The following is a 23,222-nucleotide window of genomic DNA, read 5'->3' on the forward strand; positions in this document are numbered from 1 at the left end:
CGATGAGGGCCAGGCGTGAATCATAACGATGAGGGCCAGGCATGAATCATAACGATGAGGGCCAGGCGTGAATCATAACGATGAGGTCCAGGCGTGAATCATAACGATGAGGGACAGGCGTGAATCATAACGACGAGGTCCAGGCGTGAATCATAACGATGAGGGCCAGGCGTGAATCATAACGATGAGGGCCAGGCGTGAATCATAACGATGAGGGCCAGGCGTGAATCATAACGATGAGGTCCAGGCGTGAATCATAACGATGAGGTCCAGGTGTGAATCATAACGATGAGGTCCAGGTGTGAATCATAACGATGAGGTCCAGGTGTGAATCATAATGGTGATGATAGATGATTTCCAGCGACGTCGTACGCCGGAGGGGAGGAGCAGGAGTAGACATTCACACTACGGTACCGGGTCAATAAATTATAAACCCAGTCATTCACACTACAGTACCAGGTCAATATATTATAAACCCAGTCATTCACACTACAGTACCAGGTCAACATATTATAAACCCAGTCATTCACACTACAGTACCAGGTCAATATATTATAAACCCAGTAATTCACACTACAGTACCAGGTCAATATATTATAAACCCAGTCATTCACACTACAGTACCAGGTCAATATATTATAAACCCAGTCATTCAGGACATGTTCATTTAGCAGCTCTGTCACATCAACCAAACCAGTTTTTGAAGCTATGGGCAAAATGAAAACAAACAACATTTTTCTAAATCTATTTGTTGGGAATTACAGTTTGATTGATTAACATATTTACAAAAGAAAACAAGGATGTGTTGAGTATTCAGCCAGGAGGTTTTAATAACTGTACGACGTCTTAAACAGCCTAAGGTATAGGAACTACCTGGGAATCTTATTGAGTTATATAAACACCTACGGTATAGGAACTACCTGGGAATGTTATTGAGTTATATAAACACCTACGGTATAGGAACTACCTGGGAATGTTATTGAGTTATATAAACACCTAAGGTATAGGAACTACCTGGGAATGTTATTGAGTTATATAAACACCTACGGTATAGGAACTACCTGGGAATGTTATTGAGTTATATAAACACCTAAGGTATAGGAACTACCTGGGAATGTTATTGAGTTATATAAACACCTACGGTGTAGGAACTACCTGGGAATGTTATTGAGTTATATAAACACCTACGGTATAGGAACTACCTGGGAATGTTATTGAGTTACAGAAACACCTACGGTATAGGAACTACCTGGGAATGTTATTGAGTTATATAAACACCTACGGTATAGGAACTACCTGGGAAGTGTTACTGAGTTATATAAACACCTACGGTTGTCACATCCTGACCAGCAGAGGGAGCAATTGTATTAGTTTTGGTCAGGACGTGGCAGGGTTTTTGTGTGTTAAGTGTTGTGTTGGTGATTGGACTCCCAATTGAAGGCAGGTGTGTTGAGTTGCCTTTGATTGGGAGTCCTATATAGTAGTGTGTGTTTTTCTTTGGGGTTGTGGGTAGTTGTTTTTGCACTGCGTGTTGTGTGCCTGCAAAACTGTTCCTGTCGTCGTGAGTATTGTTTATTGTTTTTCCCTGTGGATGCTTTACTTGTGTTTATTAAAAAACTATGAGTATCCACATTCCCGCTGCGCCTTGGTCTTCTCTCCACTACGACAAATGTGACAGAACTACCCACCACCAAAGGACCAAGCAGCGGACGAACGAGGAAGAAGGATGGACGTGGGCGGAGATAAGGATGAGCGTTTCCAGGGCTATGGAAGAGTTTAGTAAACTCGAGAGGCAGCCCCAATAATTTTTTTTGGGGGGGCACAAGGGCTGTTTGACGGGGCGAGAAGGGAGCCCCAGGCCAGCTCCCCGTACCCTGTTTAGGCTGAAACAGACTGGACAGGTCCCGTGCTTTGGGGTTGGGGCTGTGGTGAGGCCTGGGATTTTCAGGCCGGTAGGCACAGTACCAGCGCCCCGCATGTGCCAGGGCGAAGTAAGCATCGAGCCTGAAGGGGTGATGCCAACCCTGCTCTCAAGACCGCCAGTACGCCTCTACGGTCCGGTGTTTCAATGCCCGCTACGGTATAGGAACTACCTGGGAATGTTATTGAGTTATATAAACACCTACGGTATAGGAACTACCTGGGAATGTTATTGAGTTACAAAAACACTTACGGTATAGGAACTACCTGGGAATGTTATTGAGTTACAGAAACACCTACGGTATAGGAACTACCTGGGAATGTTATTGAGTTACATAAACACCTACGGTATAGGAACTACCTGGGAATGTTATTGAGTTATATAAACACTTACGGTATAGGAACTACCTGGGAATGTTATTGAGTTAAATAAACACCTACGGTATAGGAACTACCTGGGAATGTTATTGAGTTATATAAACACCTACGGTATAGGAACTACCTGGGAATGTTTTTGAGTTACAGAAACACCTACGGTATAGGAACTACCTGGGAATGTTATTGAGTTACATAAACACCTACGGTATAGGAACTACCTGGGAATGTTATTGAGTTATATAAACACCTACGGTATAGGAACTACCTGGGAATGTTATTGAGTTATATAAACACTTACGGTATAGGAACTACCTGGGAATGTTATTGAGTTAAATAAACACCTACGGTATAGGAACTACCTGGGAATGTTATTGAGTTATATAAACACCTACGGTATAGGAACTACCTGGGAATGTTTTTGAGTTACAGAAACACCTACGGTATAGGAACTACCTGGGAATGTTATTGAGTTACATAAACACCTACGGTATAGGAACTACCTGGGAATGTTATTGAGTTACATAAACACCTACGGTATAGGAACTACCTGGGAATGTTATTGAGTTATATAAACACCTACGGTATAGGAACTACCTGGGAATGTTATTGAGTGTCACGTCCTGACCAATATTTAGGTATTATTTGTATTATATTTGGTCAGGACGTGGCAGAGGTATATTTTGTTTTGTATTATGGGGTTTTGTATGTGGTGTAGTGGGGTGTGTTAGTTGTTGGTATAGGTTCTAGGTTTGTTTTTCTATGTATAGTTAATTGGGGTTGGACTCCCAATTGAAGGCAGGTGTGTTGAGTTGCCTTTGATTGGAAGTCCTATATAGTAGGGTGTGTTTGTCTTTGTGTTTCGTGGGTAGTTGTATTTGCACTGCGTTTATTTATGCCTGTAAAACTGTCACTAGTCTTATTTCGTTTTCTTGTTTTTCCTCCGTGTTCACATTCATTTAATAAATTAAGATGATGAGCACCAACTCCTCTGCGTATTGGTCCACGTTCTCCGACGATGATTTCGCTATATCGTCTGACGACGAAGATTTCTGTGACAGAACTACCCACCACAACAGGACCAAGCAGATACTGGCCGGAGTGGGCCCGTGGAAGAAGGCTGGGGTAGAACAGGAATGCTACGTTGGGACACGTCTGGCTAGGAAGCCGGAGAGGCACCCCAAATAAAAAAAATTGGGGGGGGCACACGGGTAGTTTGGCTGGGCGTAGGAAGAGCCATAAGCCAGCTACCCGTGAGTGCAGGAAGGGGCGAAGAAGGTGGAGAGCGCCGTGTTTCGCCGAGGTGCTCACTATCTCACCCATACGCACGCACAGCCCAGTCCGCCCTGTACCAGCACCCCGCTTGTGCAGGGCTACTAGTTCCATCCAGCCAGGACGGGTTGTGCAGGCGGTGCGATCACGGCCACCTGTGCGCCTCCATGGCTCAGTTTTTCCGGTTCCTGCCTCTCGGAGTATCCCGGAGGTGAGTACTCCCAGTCTAGCACGACCAGTACCAGCAACCCGGACCAAGCTTCCAAATAGTCAGCCTAGTCCTGTTCAGCCTGTTCCCGCTCCCTGCACTAGCCCTAAGGTGCGTGTGCCCAGACTGGCACATCCAGTACCAGCCCCACGCATCAGGCATCTAGTGCATCAGCCCAGCCTCGCCAGTCTGGTGCCGCCAGAGCCGCCCGCCAGTCAGGAGTCGCCAGAGCCGCCCGCCAGTCAGGAGTCGCCAGAGCCGCCCGCCAGTCAGGAGTCGCCAGAGCCGCCAGAGCGGCCCGTCTGCCCGGAGCCGCCAGAGCGGCCCGTCTGCCCGGAGCCGCCAGAGCGGCCCGTCTGCCCGAAGGGGTTTGTTTGTGACCCAGAACCGAAGGGGTCTACCTGCGACCCGGAACCAAGGGGGTCGGCCTGCGACCCAGGACTGAGGGAATCTGCCTGTGACCCAGAACCGGGTGAGTCTGGCTACGATCCCAAATTAGAATTAAGTAACTGTGACTGTAATAAGTCTGCCTACAGACCGGGACCGAAGGAGTCGGCCTACGACGGTCCCGTGTGGCTCAGTTGGTAGAGCATGGTGTTTGCAACGCGAGGGTTGTGGGTTCGATTCCCACGGGGGACCAGTATGGGAAAAAAAGAATGTATGAAATGTATGCATTCACTACTGTAAGTCGCTCTGGATAAGAGTGTCTGCTAAATGACTAAAATGTAAAATGTAAATGTCCATCTCTGAACCCAAACACTCCCGTCACTGTCCGTCATTTCATCTCCTCCAGAAGTGGTGACAGACCCCATGGTGTTAGAGCAGCTCACCAGGCCTAAACCACACAGACCCCATGGTGTTAGAGCAGCTCACCAGGGATAAACCACACAGACCCCATGGTGTTAGAGCAGCTCACCAGGGATAAACCTCACAGACCCCATGGTGTTAGAGCAGCTCACCAGGGATAAACCACACAGACCCCATGGTGTTAGAGCAGCTCACCAGGCCTAAACCACACAGACCCCATGGTGTTAGAGCAGCTCACCAGGCCTAAACCACACAGACCCCATGGTGTTAGAGCAGCTCACCAGGGATAAACCACACAGACCCCATGGTGTTAGAGCAGCTCACCAGGCCTAAACCACACAGACCCCATGGTGTTAGAGCAGCTCACCAGGCCTAAACCACACAGACCCCATGGTGTTAGAGCAGCTCACCAGGGATAAACCTCACAGACCCCATGGTGTTAGAGCAGCTCACCAGGGATAAACCACACAGACCCCATGGTGTTAGAGCAGCTCACCAGGGATAAACCACACAGAATGGCAGTGTTTGAATAGAAAGACTGGAAACCTGTAGGAGGGGGCGAGGCTTCGTCATATCGGTTTATTTCATTGGTTTAAATGACTCAAGACCCCGCCTTGATATAAAAAAAAAAGAGTGAGGGAGGGAGACAGTGACAGAGGAAACAAGATCAACCAGTGAAACAGTAAGATAGTCACCTATTAATCGGAGTCATTTTTCGACCGTGCTTTTTGGACAGGAGCTCAACACATCCCATTCAACCCTGTAGGCTCCTTTCCCGAATCATGTGTCTCTATATAGTCGCCTACACCGGAAACAGCTGCCTATCCTATTATTCCTAGCACTTGGATAACTAAGTTTTTAGCATTTAAAGGTGGATCAGTGTAATAGCCTACACGAAATCTGTAGGGGAAAAACATTTTTCACAACAAGCGGCTGGATGATGCTGCTCATGTGTGCGTAAAAGTCTGCATTTTCTTCTGAACTTGCGATAAACGTCAGCTATTCAGGTAAGATTTTTTATAATACATATATTAGATATATCACGTTTGACTTATAATAATCTATACTAGTGTACAATTGGTTGCAATAAACGGGCTATTTTGATGTCCGCATAAACTGTGACCGTTTGTGTTGTGTTCACTGCGCAACTAAGGAATGGAAATGGTCGAGTGAATTGTATGCTGAGGACATATTTTTGACGGACCACGGCGCAAAGCCATACCTAGTCCTACTGTCAAAAATATGTAGCCGAAACCTGAAGATTTACCTCGTATTTCTCTGCCTCTCGTTCATCTTCTCTCGACTACTATAGCCTATCAAGCCATGTGGCGATAACGGTGGACAGAGAGACAAGTGCTTTTTGTTTAACAAAATGGGAAGTGCGTTTATATTGGTTTATAGGAAGTTTCCCCGTTTCAATTGGAAGGCTGTATGTTGAGTTGCTGATGTGTACCCGGCTCGGGAATCAGATTATGTTCCCGAGTTGTTGTCATTTTATAATGAGTCGCATCGTTTATTGCGCTGGTCAGTGAAAGATGGAATGTATCAAACCACATCCGATTTGGTATCTTTTCTGCAGCACTACCGCAAGCATTCTGAAATCTTTTACATCAGTGATTACAATACAGCACATCTACTGTTGGGAAGCTTTACCAGACAACCAGGCGTGCTTGACGCCCTACAAACCGAAGGCAACGACCTTTAGCCAGCTACCTATTCTGCTTTTGAAGAAATAACAGGAGAAAACTGCTTTTATTAATAGATTGTCATTTTGACAGATGGCTTCTTTGTTGTTGTTGGTGAACTTTGAGTAGATCGTGTATTTGATAGTAAAACATTATGCAGCTAGTGATTGTTTGTTTTACCCGAGACAGCATCATCACTATATTACATATTATCAATGAACTGTAGGAGATACTACTGCTGCTGCGTCGCAATAGGAGAAAGTCACAACCAACGTCTTTGGAAGTTATGTGAGTTGAGGAGCTCCCCAGAGAGCTAACCTGTAGTGCCCACATGTTGAAAAGACCCCCCATTTCATAGTGTGGGTGAATTCCAGTCACATTCAGGCTTTACATTACTGGGACCAATCACGTTCAGGCTTTACATTACTGGGACCAATCACGTTCAGGCTTTACATTACTGGGACCAATCACATTCAGGCTTCACATTACTGGGACCAATCACTGCCATGAACTCAAACAAGACACTTTATTATAGCTTTTAACAGTGATGCTCCACCTCTCAATGAGTTTTAGAGCTTGTTTATGCAGCTGGTTTGATTTAAGATAGAGCCTAGTTAATTAGTCCTTAATTAACCACATGAGGACACAGCCTGGAGTATGGAGACAGTAAAGTAGTTAATTAGTCCTTCACGTGAACAGCCTGGAGTATGGAGACAGAGTAAAGTAGTTAATTAGTCCTTCACATGAACAGCCTGGAGTATGGAGACAGAGTAATAGACTGGTAGTGTAGGTCTTTACAGCATGTCATTGATGAATGTGTGACAGGTGAATGGAGGACATCCTTGGAATGAGTCTCATTTTGTCCCTGCCAGAGGGAGAGAAAGGGCTGGAGGAGGGCACACCCAGACTGACACCGCAGATCGCATGCAAACATACACACACACACACTCCCCTTGTCTTGCCTGCAGGAATAAGGACACTATAGATGTGTGTAGCCAGGACATCTGCTCTCTCTTTGGCCATTGTCAAGGAAACATGAAGTTGGTAGTGGAAGGGACAGCCAGAGGGACCAACAGCTCACGACAACAAAAGAGGCCTTGTCAGAAACCACCGTTAAGCTGGGTCAGTTCAGTCACAAGTGCTGCTAGCTGCAGGAAGGACTCGCGATCACGCGCTCGCCGGCTTATAACGTCCTCAGAGTATTATTTCAGCTAGTCCTCTCTAGCCTTGTCAGGTAGAGTCACCATCACACTATTCACAGAAGAGAAAGGAGAAATTCAAGTTGCTTTGGTTCATAATCTCAATTTTCCTTCAGTGTTTTCAGACTCTAGTGGGTATAGTGTGCCTATCAGGTTTCAGGTAAAACCCAAGTGCAGACTGTGTTGAGGTAACAATGTTTATTGCAACGACAGGTCAAGGCAGGCAAACGACAGGTCAAGGCAGGCAAACGACAGGTCAAGGCAGGCAAACGACAGGTCAAGGCAGGCAAACGACAGGTCAAGGCAGGCAAACGACAGGTCAAGGCAGGCAGGGGTCGATAATCCAGAGCAGGGGCCAAGGTACAGGACGGCAGGTAGGCCCAGGACAGGCAAGGGTCAAAACCAGGAGGACGAGGGAAAAAGAGAGACTGAGGAAAAGCGCTGGTTGACTTAAACAAACAAGACGAACTGGCACAGATAGACAGAAAACACAGGTATAAATACCCAGGGGATAAGTGGGTAAGATGGGCGACACCTGGAGGGGGATGGAGACAAGCACAAAGACAGGTGAAACAGATCAGGGTGTGACAGTATCCTTACTCCCTTAGAGTTAATTAGTCCTCTCTCTCTAGTTTGTCAGGTACAGTCATACACCAAACTGTTCACTGAAGAGAATTTAAACTGTTTCATCTCATCTTCTTTTCAGTTATTTTTGGATTAGTGTGACTAGAGTTTATACTGGGTGTACAAAACATTAGGAACACCTGCTCTTTCCATGACATAGACTAACCAGGCGAATCCAGGTGAAAGCTATGATCCCTTATTGATGTCACTTGTTAAATCCACTACAATCAGTGTTGATGAAGGAGAAGAGACAGGTTAAAGAAGGATTTTTAAACCTGGAGACAATTGAGACATGGATTGTGTATGTGTGCAATTCAGAGGGTAAATGGGAAAGTCAAAATATTTAAGGCCTTTGAACAGGGGTATGGTAGTAGGTGTCAGGTGCACCAGTTTGTGTCAAGAACTGCAACACTGCTGGGTTTTTCACGCTCAACAGTTTCAATCAATCAATCAATCAAATGTATTTATAGAGCCCTTTTTACATCAGCAGATGTCACAAAGTGCTTATACAGAAACACGGCATAAAACCCCAGAGAGCAACCAATGCAGATGTAGAAGCACGGTGGCTAGAAAAAATCCCTAGAAAGGCTGGAACCTAAGAAGAAACCTAGAGAGGAACCAGGCTCTGAGGGGGTGGCCAGTCCTCTTCTGGCTGTGCCGGGTGGAGATTATAACAGAACATGGCCATTTAAGGCCAGATTGTTCTTCAAGATTTTGAAACGTTCATAGAAGACCAGCAGGGTCAAATAATAATCAGTGGTTTTAGAGGGTGCGAGAGGTCAGCACCTTGGGAGTTAATGTCAGTTGGCTTTTCATAGCCGATCATCCAGAGGTCGAGACAGCATGTGCAGCGGGGTGGTCCAGTGAACAGGTCAGGGTTCCATAGCCGCAGGCAGAACAGTAGAAACTGGAGCAGCAGCACGACCAGGTGGACTAGGGACGGAGACAGCCAGGAGTCGTCATGCCAGGAAGTCCTGAGGCATGTTCCTAGGGCTCAGGTCCTCCGGGAGGGGGGAGAGAGATGGGAGAATTAGAGAGAGCATACTTACATTCATACAGGACACCAGAGATTTACACCAGATAAGACAGGAGATTTACACCAGATAAGACAGGAGATTTACACCAGATAAGACAGGAGATTTACACCAGATAAGACAGGAGATTTACACCACCAGATAAGACAGGAGATTTACACCACCAGATAAGACAGGAGATTTACACCAGATAAGACAGGAGATTTACACCAGTTATGAGACTGAACCTAGCCCCCCCCCAGCACATAGACTATTGCAGCATAGATACTGGAGACTGTATCAAGAATGGTCCACCGCCCAAAGGACATCCAGCCAAGTTGACATGACTGTGGGAAGCAATGGAGTGAACATGTGCCATCATCCTTGTGGAACGCCTTCGACACCTTGTAGAATTGAGGCTGTTCTGAGGGCAAAAGGGGGTGCAACTCAATATTAGGAAGGTGTTCCTAATGTTTTATACACTGTTGTCGTCATTCGAAAGACTTGCTTTCCACCCACATGAGATACCATATTTCTGTCAATATCCCATTTTCTCTCTCATATTTTCTACTGCATTACAGTACAGTCCATGTTACAGTACAGCCCATGTTACAGTACATGTTACAGTCCATGTTACACTACAGTACATGTTACAGTCCATGTTACACTACAGTCCATGTTACACTACAGTCCATGTTACAGTCCATAATAACAGTCACAACAAACTCTGGCAACATCCCAAATGGCACCTTATTCCCTATATGGTGCACTACCTTTGATCAGAGCCCTACACTACATAGGGAATAGGGTGCTATTTGGGACGCAGATTCTCTTACTCTATGGGTGAATAACAGTCTCCATTAAACCCTGCGTTAAAACGTTCTCCTGTTGAGGACCACTATGGTGGATTTATAGGTGATGGTTCTCCTGTTGAGGACCACTATGGTGGATTTATAGGTGATGGTTCTCCTGTTGAGGACCACTATGGTGGATTTATAGGTGATGGTTCTCCTGTTGAGGACCACTATGGTGGATTTATAGATGATGGTTGAGGACCACTACGGTGGATTTATAGGTGATGGTTCTCCTGTTGAGGACCACTATGGTGGATTTATAGATGATGGTTGAGGACCACTATGGTGGATTTATAGGTGATGGTTCTGTTGAGGACCACGGTGGTGGATTTATAGGTGATGGTTCTCCTGTTGAGGACCACTATGGTGGATGTATAGGTGATGGTTCTCCTGTTGGGGACCACTATGGTGGATGTATAGGTGATAGTTGAGGACCACTATGGTGGATTTATAGGTGATGGTTATCCTGTTGAGGACCACTATGGTGGATTTATAGGTGATGGTTCTCCTTTTGAGGACCACTATGGTGGATTTATAGGTGATGTTTCTCCTGTTGAGGACCACTATGGTGGATGTATAGGTGATAGTTGAGGACCACTATGGTGGATTTATAGGTGATGGTTATCCTGTTGAGGACCACTATGGTGGATGTATAGGTGATGGTTCTCCTGTTGGGGACCACTATGGTGGATGTATAGGTGATAGTTGAGGACCACTATGGTGGATTTATAGGTGATGGTTATCCTGTTGAGGACCACTATGGTGGATTTATAGGTGATGGTTCTCCTTTTGAGGACCACTATGGTGGATTTATAGGTGATGTTTCTCCTGTTGAGGACCACTATGGTGGATTTATAGGTGATGTTTCTCCTGTTGAGGACCACTATGGTGGATTTATAGGTGATGGTTCTCCTGTTGAGGACCACTATGGTGGATGTATAGGTGATGGTTCTCCTGTTGGGGACCACTATGGTGGATTTATAGGTGATGGTTGAGGACCACTACGGTGGATTTATAGGTGATGGTTGAGGACCACTATGGTGGATATATAGGTGATGGTTCTCCTGTATACATTAGATATCTGATGCCTATACTGTACCATTCTGCCCTCCATGGAACTAATCATACGTTAGTAGTGTACGTCCCTGCTGGCACTGATCAGTGCTGGTTGGTTTTACTCTAGTTAAAATGGAGGCTGTGTGTTAACGCCTAGAGGGGATAGTCCAGAAGCACTAGTGTTTTCTGACTGAACAGAGGAAATAGATCCTCCCTCTAGTTCAGCCCGTCTGAGTCGTCTTTTGGTTTTGTTTTCCTGTTTGATAAGTGAAGGGCCTGGGTCAGAATCAGGAATGTTAAGAAAGAGGACATTTGACGGTAGTGGTGCTATCGGGGCAGCTCCACTGTATAGTACAAATAGTTAATGAATGGCTGCCTGTGTTTCTTTTGGGTCAATTTGAATATGTGCTTTTAATCGGTCTCTGTAGGTCTCTGTCTTCTTTCTTTCTCCTTGTCTCTTCCCTCGCTCTCAATCTCTCTGTCTCTCTCTCTGTCTCTCTCTGTCTCTGTCTCTCTCTCTGTCTGTCTCTGTCTCTTTTTGCATTCTTCCAAAGTGTTGAAGGGAGTGTGTCTGTGGGGCTTTGGGAGCTAGCTGGAAGCTGTGGGGCTTTTGGAGCTAGCTGGAAGCTGTGGGGCTTTGGGAGCTAGCTGGAAGCTGTGGGGCTTTGGGAGCTAGCTGGAAGCTGTGGGGCTTTGAGAGCTAGCTGGAAGCTGTGGGGCTTTTGGAGCTAGCTGGAAGCTGTGGGGCTTTGGGAGCTAGCTGGAAGCTGTGGGGCTTTTGGAGCTAGCTGGAAGCTGTGGGGCTTTTGGAGCTAGCTGGAAGCTGTGGGGCTTTTGGAGCTAGCTGGAAGCTGTGGGGCTTTTGGAGCTAGCTGGAAGCTGTGGGGCTTTTGGAGCTAGCTGGAAGCTGTGGGGCTGGAAGCTGCTCTCTGTCTCTCTCTCTCTCACCATGACTGACTAGTTGCTCTCTCTCACCATGACTGACTAGTTGCTCTCTCTCACCATGACTGACTAGTTGCTCTCTCTCACCATGACTGACTAGTTGCTCTCTCTCACCATGACTGACTAGTTGCTCTCTCTCACCATGACTGACTAGCTGCTCTCTCTCTCTCTCTCACCACGACTGACTAGCTGCTCTCTCTCTCTCTCTCTCTCTCTCTCTCTCTCTCTCTCTCTCTCTCTCTCTCTCTCTCTCTCTCTCTCTCTCTCTCTCTTTCACCACGACTGACTATCTCTCTTTCACCACGACTGACTATCTGCTCTCTCTCTTTCACCAAGACACACACATACAGGTGTATGGTGCCAGTCTGATGTAATGTCAAGCAATGGAGCAGTGATAGACACCAATTATCATCCTAGTTATTCATTATTTTCTGTCTTACAACTTAATACTCTTTTAATTGAATGTCTATTCATTGATGTGCTCCTGAATCCATACTTGGTAATATAATCCACCAAGGAGATGTCAAAGACAAAGTCTTTCTTATCTTAAGGAGAGGAGTCTACTGAGATGTTAAAGTCCCCTGCTCAGTCGGTGTATCTCGTTATAAAACGGACATCCTGTCAAATGAAAATGACCACGTATCGTCATCCGTATTAAAAAGGGGTAAAGGAATTGGTATTAAATAATGAACTCAGCCGTGCTCTTGTTGTAATGTCAGCCTGCTTATATAGGGGATGTGATTATGGTATTTTATGAAGCGTCTTCTCAACGAGGAGTAAAAACAAAGCTTCAAGGTTAAATGTGTGAAGGCCAAGCGTTTGGAGGGTGAGGCGGCGCGAGGGGAGGGTTGATTAATTTCACGTCCCGTAATGTGATTTGCGATATCTCCTCTTCTCCTGCCCTTGGTAGTGGGAGATGTGGCGAGGTATTATTAACGACGCTCTGCCGTGTAAGTGTTTACAGAAATATTAAACAGAATCGAAGAGAGATGAGAGAAGGTGTGGATGATTACAAATTCACCATCATTCCCAGCTTGATGTCTCGTTACTGAATACAAATTCACTGGTTAAACCACTGGTGTGCAGTAGTAAAAATGAGTGTAGAGAGACACCGCACACGTGAGGAGCAGGATGGGGGGGTAGTTCCAGGAAGACATCATAGAGCATCATTAATTCCAGGGCATTCTATAAGACCAGGGTGTGTGTGTGTGTGTGAGAGCGAAGGCTGTTCATTGACTACAGCTCAGCATTCAACACCATAGTGCCCACAAAGCTCATCACTAAGCTAAGGACCCTGGGACTAAACACCTCCCTCAGCAACTGGATCCTGGACTTCCTGATGGGCCGCCCCCAAGTGGTAAGGGTAGGCAACACGTCTGCCACGCTGATCCTTAACTCTGGGGCCCCTCAGGGGTGTGCTCTTAGTCCCCTCCTGTATTCCCTGTTTACCCACGACTGCATGGCCAAACACGACTCCAACACCATCATTAAGTTTGCTGACGACACAATAGTGATAGGCCTGATCACCGACAACGATGAGACAGCCTATAGGGAGGAGGTCAGAGACCTGGCAGTGTGGTGCCAGGACAACAACCTCTCCCTCAAAGTGAGGAAGACAAAGGAGCTGATCGTGGACTACAGGAAAAGGTGGGCCGAACAGGCCCCCATTAACATCGACGGGGCTGTAGTGGAGCAGGTCGAGAGTTTCAAGTTCCTTTGTGTTCACATCACCAACAAACTATCATGGTCTAAACATACGAAGACAGTCATGAAGAGGGCACAACAAAACCTTTTCCCCCTCAGGAGACATGGCATGGGCCCCCAGATCCTCAAAAGTTTCTACAGTTGCACCATCGAGAGCATCCTGACCGGTTGCATCACTTCCTGGTATGGCAACTGCGTGGCATCCGAGCGTAAGGCGCTACAGAGGGTAGCGCGAACGGCCTAGTACATCACTGGGGCCAAGCTTCCTACCATCCAGGACCTATATAATAGGTCGGTGGAAGGCCAAGTCATAGACTGTTCTCTCTGCTACCACACGACAAGCGGTTCCGGAGCACCACATCTAGGACCAAGAGGCTTCTAAACAGCTTCTACCCCCAAGCCATAAGACTCCTCAACAGCTAATCAAATGGCTACCCAGACTATTTGCATTGCCCCCCCCCTCCTGTTTTACACCACTGCTCCTCTCTGTTGTTATCATCTATGCATAGTCACTTTAATAAGTTTACATACACCTTAGCCAAATACATTTAAACTCAGTTTTTCACAATTCCTGACATTTAATCCTAGTAAAAAATTCCCTGTTTTAGGTCAGTTAGGATCACCACTTTATTTTAAGAATGGCTAGTACTGTTAGCTAGCCAGATATCCACAAATAATAGTTAGCTAGCCAGCTACCCACAAAGAATTGGTATGTACCTTGCATAACGTTAGTTTTAGGTCATATAGTGTACATATACTGTATCTAGCTGATAGTTGTGAAGTAATATGTTTGCTTTGTGTATAATATGTTTGCTTTGTGTATATCTTGTTTGGTCTCTATTGTTGTCATTGTCCTGGCTGGAAGAAGGGTCAATGAATGGAGAGGTGCAGTGTGAGGTAATACAGTAGAGAGAGTGCTGCTCAGTGTGAGGTAATACAGTAGGGGGAGTGCTGCTCAGCGTGAGGTAATACAGTAGGGGGAGTGCTGCTCAGCGTGAGGTAATACAGTAGAGGGAGTGCTGCTCAGCGTGAGGTAATACAGTAGGGGGAGTGCTGCTCAGCGTGAGGTAATACAGTAGGGGGAGTGCTGCTCAGCGTGAGGTAATACAGTAGGAGGAGTGCTGCTCAGCGTGAGATAATACAGTAGGGGGGAGTGCTGCTCAGCGTGAGATAATACAGTAGGGGGAGTGCTGCTCAGCGTGAGATAATACAGTAGGGGGGAGTGCTGCTCAGCGTGAGGTAATACAGTAGGGGGAGTGCTGCTCAGCGTGAGATAATACAGTAGGGGGAGTGCTGCTCAGCGTGAGATAATACAGTAGGGGGAGTGCTGCTCAGCGTGAGATAATACAGTAGGGGGAGTGCTGCTCAGCGTGAGATAATACAGTAGGGGGAGTGCTGCTCAGCGTGAGGTAATACAGTAGGGGGAGTGCTGCTCAGCGTGAGATAATACAGTAGGGGGGAGTGCTGCTCGGCGTGAGGTAATACAGTAGGGGGAGTGCTGCTCGGCGTGAGGTAATACAGTAGGGGGAGTGCTGCTCGGCGTGAGGTAATACAGTAGGGGGGAGTGCTGCTCGGCGTGAGGTAATACAGTAGGGGGAGTGCTGCTCAGCGTGAGGTAATACAGTAGGGGGAGTGCTGCTCAGCGTGAAGTAATACAGTAGGGGGAGTGCTGCTCAGCGTGAGGTAATACAGTAGAGGGAGTGCTGCTCAAATGGAATGTTTTATGTGTTCTCTACACTCTCATTCTCAGAAGAAGGGACTCAAGAGAACGTACTTAGAGCATGAGAGTGTGGAGCGCGGTAGTATGTATATTGAGAAACAGCCAGAGAGACAGAGAGAGACACAGAGAGTGTGTGTGTGTTACTCTGCTCGAACGTCGTTGATTACTAATTTGAATTAGCCAACAGACGACAGGTCACTTTCCTCATTGACCGACATGATAGATGATACAACGTTAGTAGTCTGTATGCCTGTGTGTCAGTGCATGATACTGTGTCCAGCACTGCATGTCAGAGCTCAGTAATCCATGCTACGGTTCAGCTGTGTCCATGATGCAGTCCTCTGTCACTCACACACACACACAGACTCCTGCCAGAGAGGGTTGGTTTACAAGCCTGTGGAACTAGCCAGGCCATCTGTCCGGCTCCATAGGGTAGCACAGAGTGTGTGCGCGCGTGTGTGTACAGTAGGGATGGGTTTTTGAAATAATTTCACTATTCGAATAGTATCATGAATTTTTGTTGGATACCTGAAATACATGTGTTTTTGTAAACATACGATTTTTAACCTGAGCACTGCTGCGCGAGGAAAAGAGGCTGGCGTTCGATTGTTGCAGCTGTGGAGGGGATGGTATGTGAGATGGGAGCGAGCAGACGGAGGGAGAGAGGGAGCAGTAGCCAAAGCAACTCGGCTACAGCCAAAACTAGCTAACTTGCAGCAGCTAACTAGCTAGCTAGGCTAATTGAGGCTACAGCCAAGACTAGCTAACTTGCAGCAGCCAACTAGCTAGCTAGTCTAATTGAGGCTACAGCCAAGACTAGCTAACTTGCAGCAGCCAACTAGCTAGCTAGGCTAATTGAGGCTACAGCCAAGACTAGCTAACTTGCAGCAGCCAACTAGCTAGCTAGGCTAATTGAGGCTACAGCCAAGACTAGCTAACTTGCAGCAGCCAACTAGCTAGCTAGGCTAATTGAGGCTACAGCCAAGACTAGCTAACTTGCAGCAGCCAACTAGCTAGCTAGGCTAATTGAGGCTACATGCTGTGCTTTCTCTACAACCCCATTCAGATAAAACCACAGCCTACCTCGTCGTAATCTACTCCTTGTCATTTCACTAACTTTTAAATCAATCATTTAATTACATCTTGCATTGTGTTAGTGAACTCTCACTAATCTTGGTACACATTGAGCCTCTTTGTCACTTTGATTTGCCAACATAAACAAACTATACACGTGAAGGCTACAAGTCTTTGTTAGGGGGCGCAGGGCTCCCGAGTGGGGCAGTGGTCTAAGGCACTGCATCTCAGTGCTAGAGGCATCACTACAGACACACCCTGGTTCGAATCCAGGCTGTATCACCACCGGCCGTGATTGGGAGTCCCATAGGGCGGCGCACAATTGGTCCAGCGTCGTCCGGGTTTGACTGGTGTAGGCTGTCATTGTAAATAAGAATTTGTTCTTAACTGACTTGCCTAGTTAAATAAAGGTTAAATAAAAAAATATATACTGTATTTATAGTCCACACATTCTAAGTCAGAACAGTCCAGAGCAGTTAATCTAGTCGGGCAGGCGGGTGCGGGCAGCGATCGGTTGAAGAGCATGCATTTAGTTTTACTTGCATTTAAGAGCAGTTGGAGGCCACGGAAGGAGTGTTGTATGGCGTTGAAGCTCGTTTGGAGGTTTGTTAGCACAGTGTCCAAAGAAGGGCCAGATGTATACAGAATGGTGTCATCTGCGTAGAGGTGGATCAAAGAGTCACCCGCACCAAGAGCGACATCATTGATATACACAGAGAAGAGAGTCGGCCCGAGCATTGAACCCTGTGGCACCCCCCATAGAGACTGCCAGAGGTCCAGACAACAGGCCCTCCGATTTGACACACTGAGCTCTGTCTGAGAAGTAGATATGAACCAGGCGAGGCAGTCATTTGAGAAACCAAGGCTGTTGAGTCTCCCGCTAAGAGTACGGTGATTGATAGAGTCGAAAGCCTTAGCCAGGTCGATGAAGACAGCTGCACAGTGCTGTCTTTTATCGATGGCGGTTATGATATCGTTTAGGACCTTGAGCATGGCTGAGGTGCACCCGTGACCAGCTCGGAAATCAGATTGCATAGCGGAGAAGGTACGGTGGGATTCGAAATGGTCGGTGATCTGTTTGTTCACTTGGCTTTCGAAGACAGTTGAAAGGCAGTGCAGGATGAATATTGCTCTGTAACAGTTTGGGTCTAGAGTGTCTCCCCTTTGAAGAGGGGGATGACCGCAGCAGCTTTCCAATCTTTATGAATCTCAGACGATACGAAAGCGAGGTTGAACAGACTAGTAATATGGGTTGCAACAATGGCGGTGGATACTTTTAGGAAGAGAGGGTCCAGATTGTCTAGCCCAGCTGATTTGTAGGGGTCCAGGTTTTACAGCTCTTTAAGAACATCAGCTATCTGGATTTGGGTGAAGGAGAAGCAGGGAGGGCTTGGGCCAGTTGCTGCGGGGGGTGCAGAGCTGTTGGCCGGGGTAGGGGTAGCCAGGTGGAAAGCATGGCCAGCCGTAGAGAAATGCTTATTGAAATTCTCGATTATCGTAGATTTATCGGTGGTGACAGTGTTTCCTAGTCTCAGTGCAGTGGGCAGCTGGGAGGAGGTACTCTTATTCTCCATGGACTTATTCTCCTTGTCCCAAAACTTTTTGGAATTAGTGCTGCAGGATGCAAATTTCTGTTTGGAAAAGCTAGCCTTTGCTTTCCTAACTGACTGTGTGTATTGGTTTCTTACTTCCCTGAAAAGTTTCATATTGCGGGGACTATTAGAAGCTAGTGCAGTACGCCACAGGATGTTTTTGTGCTGGTCGAGGGCAGTCAAGTCTGGAGTGAACCAAGGGCTATATCTATTCTTAGTTCTACATTTTTTTGAAAGGGGCATGCTTATTTAAGATGGTGCGGGAATCACTTTTAAAGAACAATCAGGCATCCTCTACTGACGGGATTAGGTCAATATCCTTCCAGGATACCCGGGCCAGGTTGATTAGAAAGGCCTGCTTGCTGAAGTATTTTAGGGAGCGTTTGACAGTGATGAGGGGTGGTCGTTTGACCGCGGACCCATAATGGATGCAGGCAATGAGGGAGTGATCACTGAGATCCTGGTTGAAAACAGCAGAGGTGTATTTAGAGGGCAAGTTGATCAGGATGATATCTATGGGGGTGCCCATGTTTACGGATTTGGGGTTGTACCTGGTGGGTTCCTTGATAATTTGTGTGAGATTGAGGGCATCTAGTTTAGATGGTAGGATGGCCAGGGTGTTAAGCATATCCCAATTTAGGTCACCTAACAGTACGAACTCTGACGATAGATTGGGGGGGCAATCAATTCACAAATGGTGTCCAGGACACAGCTGGGAGCTGAGGGGGGGTCTATAACAAGCGGCAGCAGTGGGACTTATTTCTGGAGAGATGGATCTTTAAAAGTAGAAGCTTGAACTGTTTGGGCACAGACCTGGATAGTATGACAGCCTGCAGAGTTCTATCGCTGCAGTAGATTGCAACACCGCCCCCTTTAGCAGTTCTGTCTTGAGGGAAAATGTTGTAATTGGGGATGGAAATATCAGGATTTTAGGTTGCCTTCCTAAGCCAGGATTCCGATACGTTTAGGACATCAGGGTTGGCAGAGTGTGCTAAAGCAGTGAATAAAACAAACTTAGGGAGGAGACTTCTGATGTTAACATGCATGAACCCAAGGCTTAAACTCCAGAGGTGAGGTCTAATGGCAGCAGAAATACAGTAAACCCCAGAGGTGAGGTCTAATGGCAGCAGAACTACAGTAAACCCCAGAGGGGAGGTCTAATGGCAGCAGAACTACAGTAAACCCCAGAGGGGAGGTCTAATGGCAGCAGAACTACAGTAAACCCCAGAGGGGAGGTCTAATGGCAGCAGAACTACAGTAAACCCCAGAGGGGAGGTCTAATGGCAGCAGAACTACAGTAAACCCCAGAGGGGAGGTCTAATGGCAGCAGAACTACAGTAAACCCCAGAGGGGAGATCTCATGGCAGCAGAACTACAGTAAACCCCAGAGGGGAGATCTCATGGCAGCAGAACTACAGTAAACCCCAGAGGGGAGATCTCATGGCAGCAGAACTACAGTAAACCCCAGAGGGGAGATCTAATGGCAGCAGAACTACAGTAAACCCCAGAGGGGAGATCTAATGGCAGCAGAACTACAGTAAACCCCAGAGGTGAGGTCTCATGGCAGCAGAACTACAGTAAACCCCAGAGGGGAGATCTAATGGCAGCAGAACTACAGTAAACCCCAGAGGGGAGATCTCATGGCAGCAGAAATACAGTAAACCCCAGAGGTGAGGTCTAATGGCAGCAGAACTACAGTAAACCCCAGAGGTGAGGTCTAATGGCAGCAGAACTACAGTAAACCCCAGAGGGGAGGTCTAATGGCAGCAGAACTACAGTAAACCCAGAGGGGAGATCTCATGGCAGCAGAACTACAGTAAACCCCAGAGGGGAGATCTCATGGCAGCAGAACTACAGTAAACCCCAGAGGGGAGATCTCATGGCAGCAGAACTACAGTAAACCCCAGAGGGGAGATCTCATGGCAGCAGAACTACAGTAAACCCCAGAGGGGAGATCTCATGGCAGCAGAACTACAGTAAACCCCAGAGGGGAGATCTCATGGCAGCAGAACTACAGTAAACCCCAGAGATCCAGAGGTGAGGTCTAATGGCGGTGGGAGGAGAATTCGTTTGTTGTAACTTGGCAAGGTGATTGGCTATGGTGTGACATTAACCTCCTCCTGGACGATAATGAAACCAGTTATGTCCTTGGAGAGTTACGGAGGATTATTTCTCAACCCTCTATCTTCTTCTCTCCTCCCTTCTTCTCCCTCCTCTCCACCCTCTTCTCCTTTGCTCCCCCCTCCTCTCCTCTCCTCCCTTTTCTCCCCCCTCCCCTCCTCTCCTCCCCTCATCTCCTTTCCTCCCTTCTCCCCCCTCCTCTCCTCCCCTCATCTCCTTTCCTCCCTTCTCCTCCCCCCTCATCTCCTCATCTCCTCCCTCCTCCTCCTCATCTCCTCCCTCCTCCCCCTCATCTCATCTCCTCCCCCTCATCTCCTCTCCTCCCCCCTCATCTCCTCTCCTCCCTTCTCCTCCCTCCTCTCTTCCCTCCTCCTCCCTCCTCATCTCTTCTCCTCCCTCCTCATCTCTTCTCCTCCCTTCTCCTCTCCTCCCTCCTCCCCCTCATCTCCTCTCCTCCCTCCTCTCCCCTTTTCTCCTGTCCTCCAATAACAGTATAGCTCTCCGCCAGATGCCCAATACAGGAAGTGGCTCAAAGACACATACACACCAGCTACCAGACACAGACATGTTAGTCACCTTGTAGGTTTGTTTTCAACCTGAGGGGAGAGTTGTACATCATACTATCATACCTTCAACCTGAGGGGAGAGTTGTACATCATACTATCATACCTTCAACCTGAGGGGAGAGTTGTACATCATACTATCATACCTTCAACCTGAGGGGAAAATGACATCCAAAACAGAAAGGACAGAAAGGCCTGACTGAGAGAAAAAGAAACAGATCTTGATGAGAATGTTTTGGGAAACAGAAGACAGTGTACGATCTGCCCTCGGCGGGGAGTGTGTGTGTCTTGTTCATCAGCCCTCGGTGTGTGTGTGTGTGTGTGTGTGTGTGTGTGTGTGTGTGTGTGTGTCTTGTTCATCAGCCCTCGGTGTGTGTGTCTTGTTCATCAGCCCTCGGTGGGGTGTGTGGTGACACTAGGCCCTGCAGAGAGGAACTATTGCATTGTTATTAACTCTCCTCTGCTACACACACACATACACACACAGGCCACCATATTAAAGCCTCAGATCCTGATGCTGAGAGGGGGCGAGGGGATGCTGGTGGGAAAATAAACCCCACAACCCCAAAACGACCACAGTCTCTTGTACCACTGTACTGCTGATACAATCTACAGCTGGTGAGGCACCGATTTAAATGGCCATGAAAATACAAACATCTTCTTCAAATGAAAAGGCAGAAAATAACAGGCTTTTTTAGGCTTTTTACCTGTCCCCTGGAGCACCCCGTCTCCTCTCTCTCTCCTCTGTCCCCTGGAGCACCCCGTCTCCTCTCTCTCTCCTCTGTCCCCTGGAGCACCCCGTCTCCTCTCTCTCTCCTCTGTCCCCTGGAGCACCCCGTCTCCTCTCTCTCTCCTCTGTCCCCTGGAGCACCCCGTCTCCTCTCTCTCTCCTCTGTCCCCTGGAGCACCCCGTCTCCTCTCTCTCTCCTCTGTCCCCTGGAGCACCCCGTCTCCTCTCTCTCTCCTCTGTCCCCTGGAGCACCCCGTCTCCTCTCTCTCTCCTCTGTCCCCTGGAGCACCCCGTCTCCTCTCTCTCTCCACTGTCCCCTGGAGCACCCCCGTCTCCTCTCTCTCTCCTCTGTCCCCTGGAGCACCCCCGTCTCCTCTCTCTCTCCTCTGTCCCCTGGAGCACCCCGTCTCCTCTCTCTCTCTGTCCCCTGGAGCACCCCGTCTCCTCTCTCTCTCCTCTGTCCCCTGGAGCACCCCGTCTCCTCTCTCTCTCCTCTGTCCCCTGGAGCACCCGTCTCCTCTCTCTCTCCTCTGGAGCGCCCCGTCTCTTCTCTCTCTCCTCTGGAGCGCCCCGTCTCCTCTCTCTCTCCTCTGGAGCGCCCCGTCTCCTCTCTCTCTCCTCTGTCCCCTGGAGCACCCCGTCTCCTCTCTCTCTCCTCTGTCCCCTGGAGCACCCCGTCTCCTCTCTCTCTCCTCTGTCCCCTGGACCACCCCGTCTCCTCTCTCTCTCCTCTGTCCCCTGGACCACCCCCGTCTCCTCTCTCTCTCCTCTGTCCCCTGGAGCACCCCGTCTCCTCTCTCTCTCCTCTGTCCCCTGGAGCACCCCGTCTCCTCTCTCTCTCCTCTGTCCCCTGGAGCACCCCGTCTCCTCTCTCTCTCCTCTGTCCCCTGGAGCACCCCGTCTCCTCTCTCTCTCCTCTGTCCCCTGGAGCACCCCGTCTCCTCTCTCTCTCCTCTGTCCCCTGGAGCACCCCGTCTCCTCTCTCTCTCCTCTGTCCCCTGGAGCACCCCGTCTCCTCTCTCTCTCCTCTGTCCCCTGGAGCACCCCGTCTCCTCTCTCTCTCCTCTGTCCCCTGGAGCACCCCGTCTCCTCTCTCTCTCCACTGTCCCCTGGAGCACCCCGTCTCCTCTCTCTCTCCTCTGTCCCCTGGAGCACCCCGTCTCCTCTCTTTCTCTGTCCCCTGGAGCACCCCGTCTCCTCTCTCTCTCTCTCTCTCTCCTCTGTCCCCTGGAGCGCCCCCGTCTCCTCTCTCTCTCTCTCTCCTCTGTCCCCTGGAGCACCCCGTCTCCTCTCTCTCTCTCTCTCTCTCTCTCTCTCTCCTCTGTCCCCTGGAGCACCCCGTCTCCTCTCTCTCTCTCTCTCCTCTGTCCCCTGGAGCACCCCGTCTCCTTTCTCTCTCCTCTGTCCCTTGGAGCACCCCGTCTCCTCTCTCTCTCTCCTCTGTCCCCTGGAGCACCCCGTCTCCTCTCTCTCTCCTCTGTCCCCTGGACCACCCCGTCTCCTCTCTCTCTCCTCTGTCCCCTGGACCACCCCGTCTCCTCTCTCTCTCCTCTGTCCCCTGGAGCACCCCGTCTCCTCTCTCTCTCCTCTGTCCCCTGGAGCACCCCGTCTCCTCTCTCTCTCCTCTGTCCCCTGGAGCACCCGTCTCCTCTCTCTCTCCTCTGGAGCGCCCCGTCTCCTCTCTCTCTCCTCTGGAGCGCCCCGTCTCCTCTCTCTCTCCTCTGGAGCGCCCCGTCTCCTCTCTCTCTCCTCTGGAGCGCCCC

General features: G+C 48.5%; 1 protein-coding gene across 1 annotated transcript in view; it reads left to right on the top strand.

Annotated features, from left to right (window-relative positions):
• Positions 1 to 5,238: 5,238 nt before the first annotated feature.
• The window catches only part of LOC106594219 (C-terminal-binding protein 2), a 360,185-nt gene continuing 342,201 nt past the window's right edge, over positions 5,239 to 23,222 (top strand). Inside the window, exon 1 of the mRNA XM_045701166.1 lies at positions 5,239 to 5,589. The gene's annotated coding sequence lies outside the window, so the exon portion shown is untranslated. The remainder of the gene's footprint in view (positions 5,590 to 23,222) is intronic.

Source organism: Salmo salar, chromosome ssa18, assembly GCF_905237065.1.
Source record: "Salmo salar chromosome ssa18, Ssal_v3.1, whole genome shotgun sequence".
Taxonomy (NCBI): Eukaryota; Metazoa; Chordata; class Actinopteri; order Salmoniformes; family Salmonidae; genus Salmo; species Salmo salar.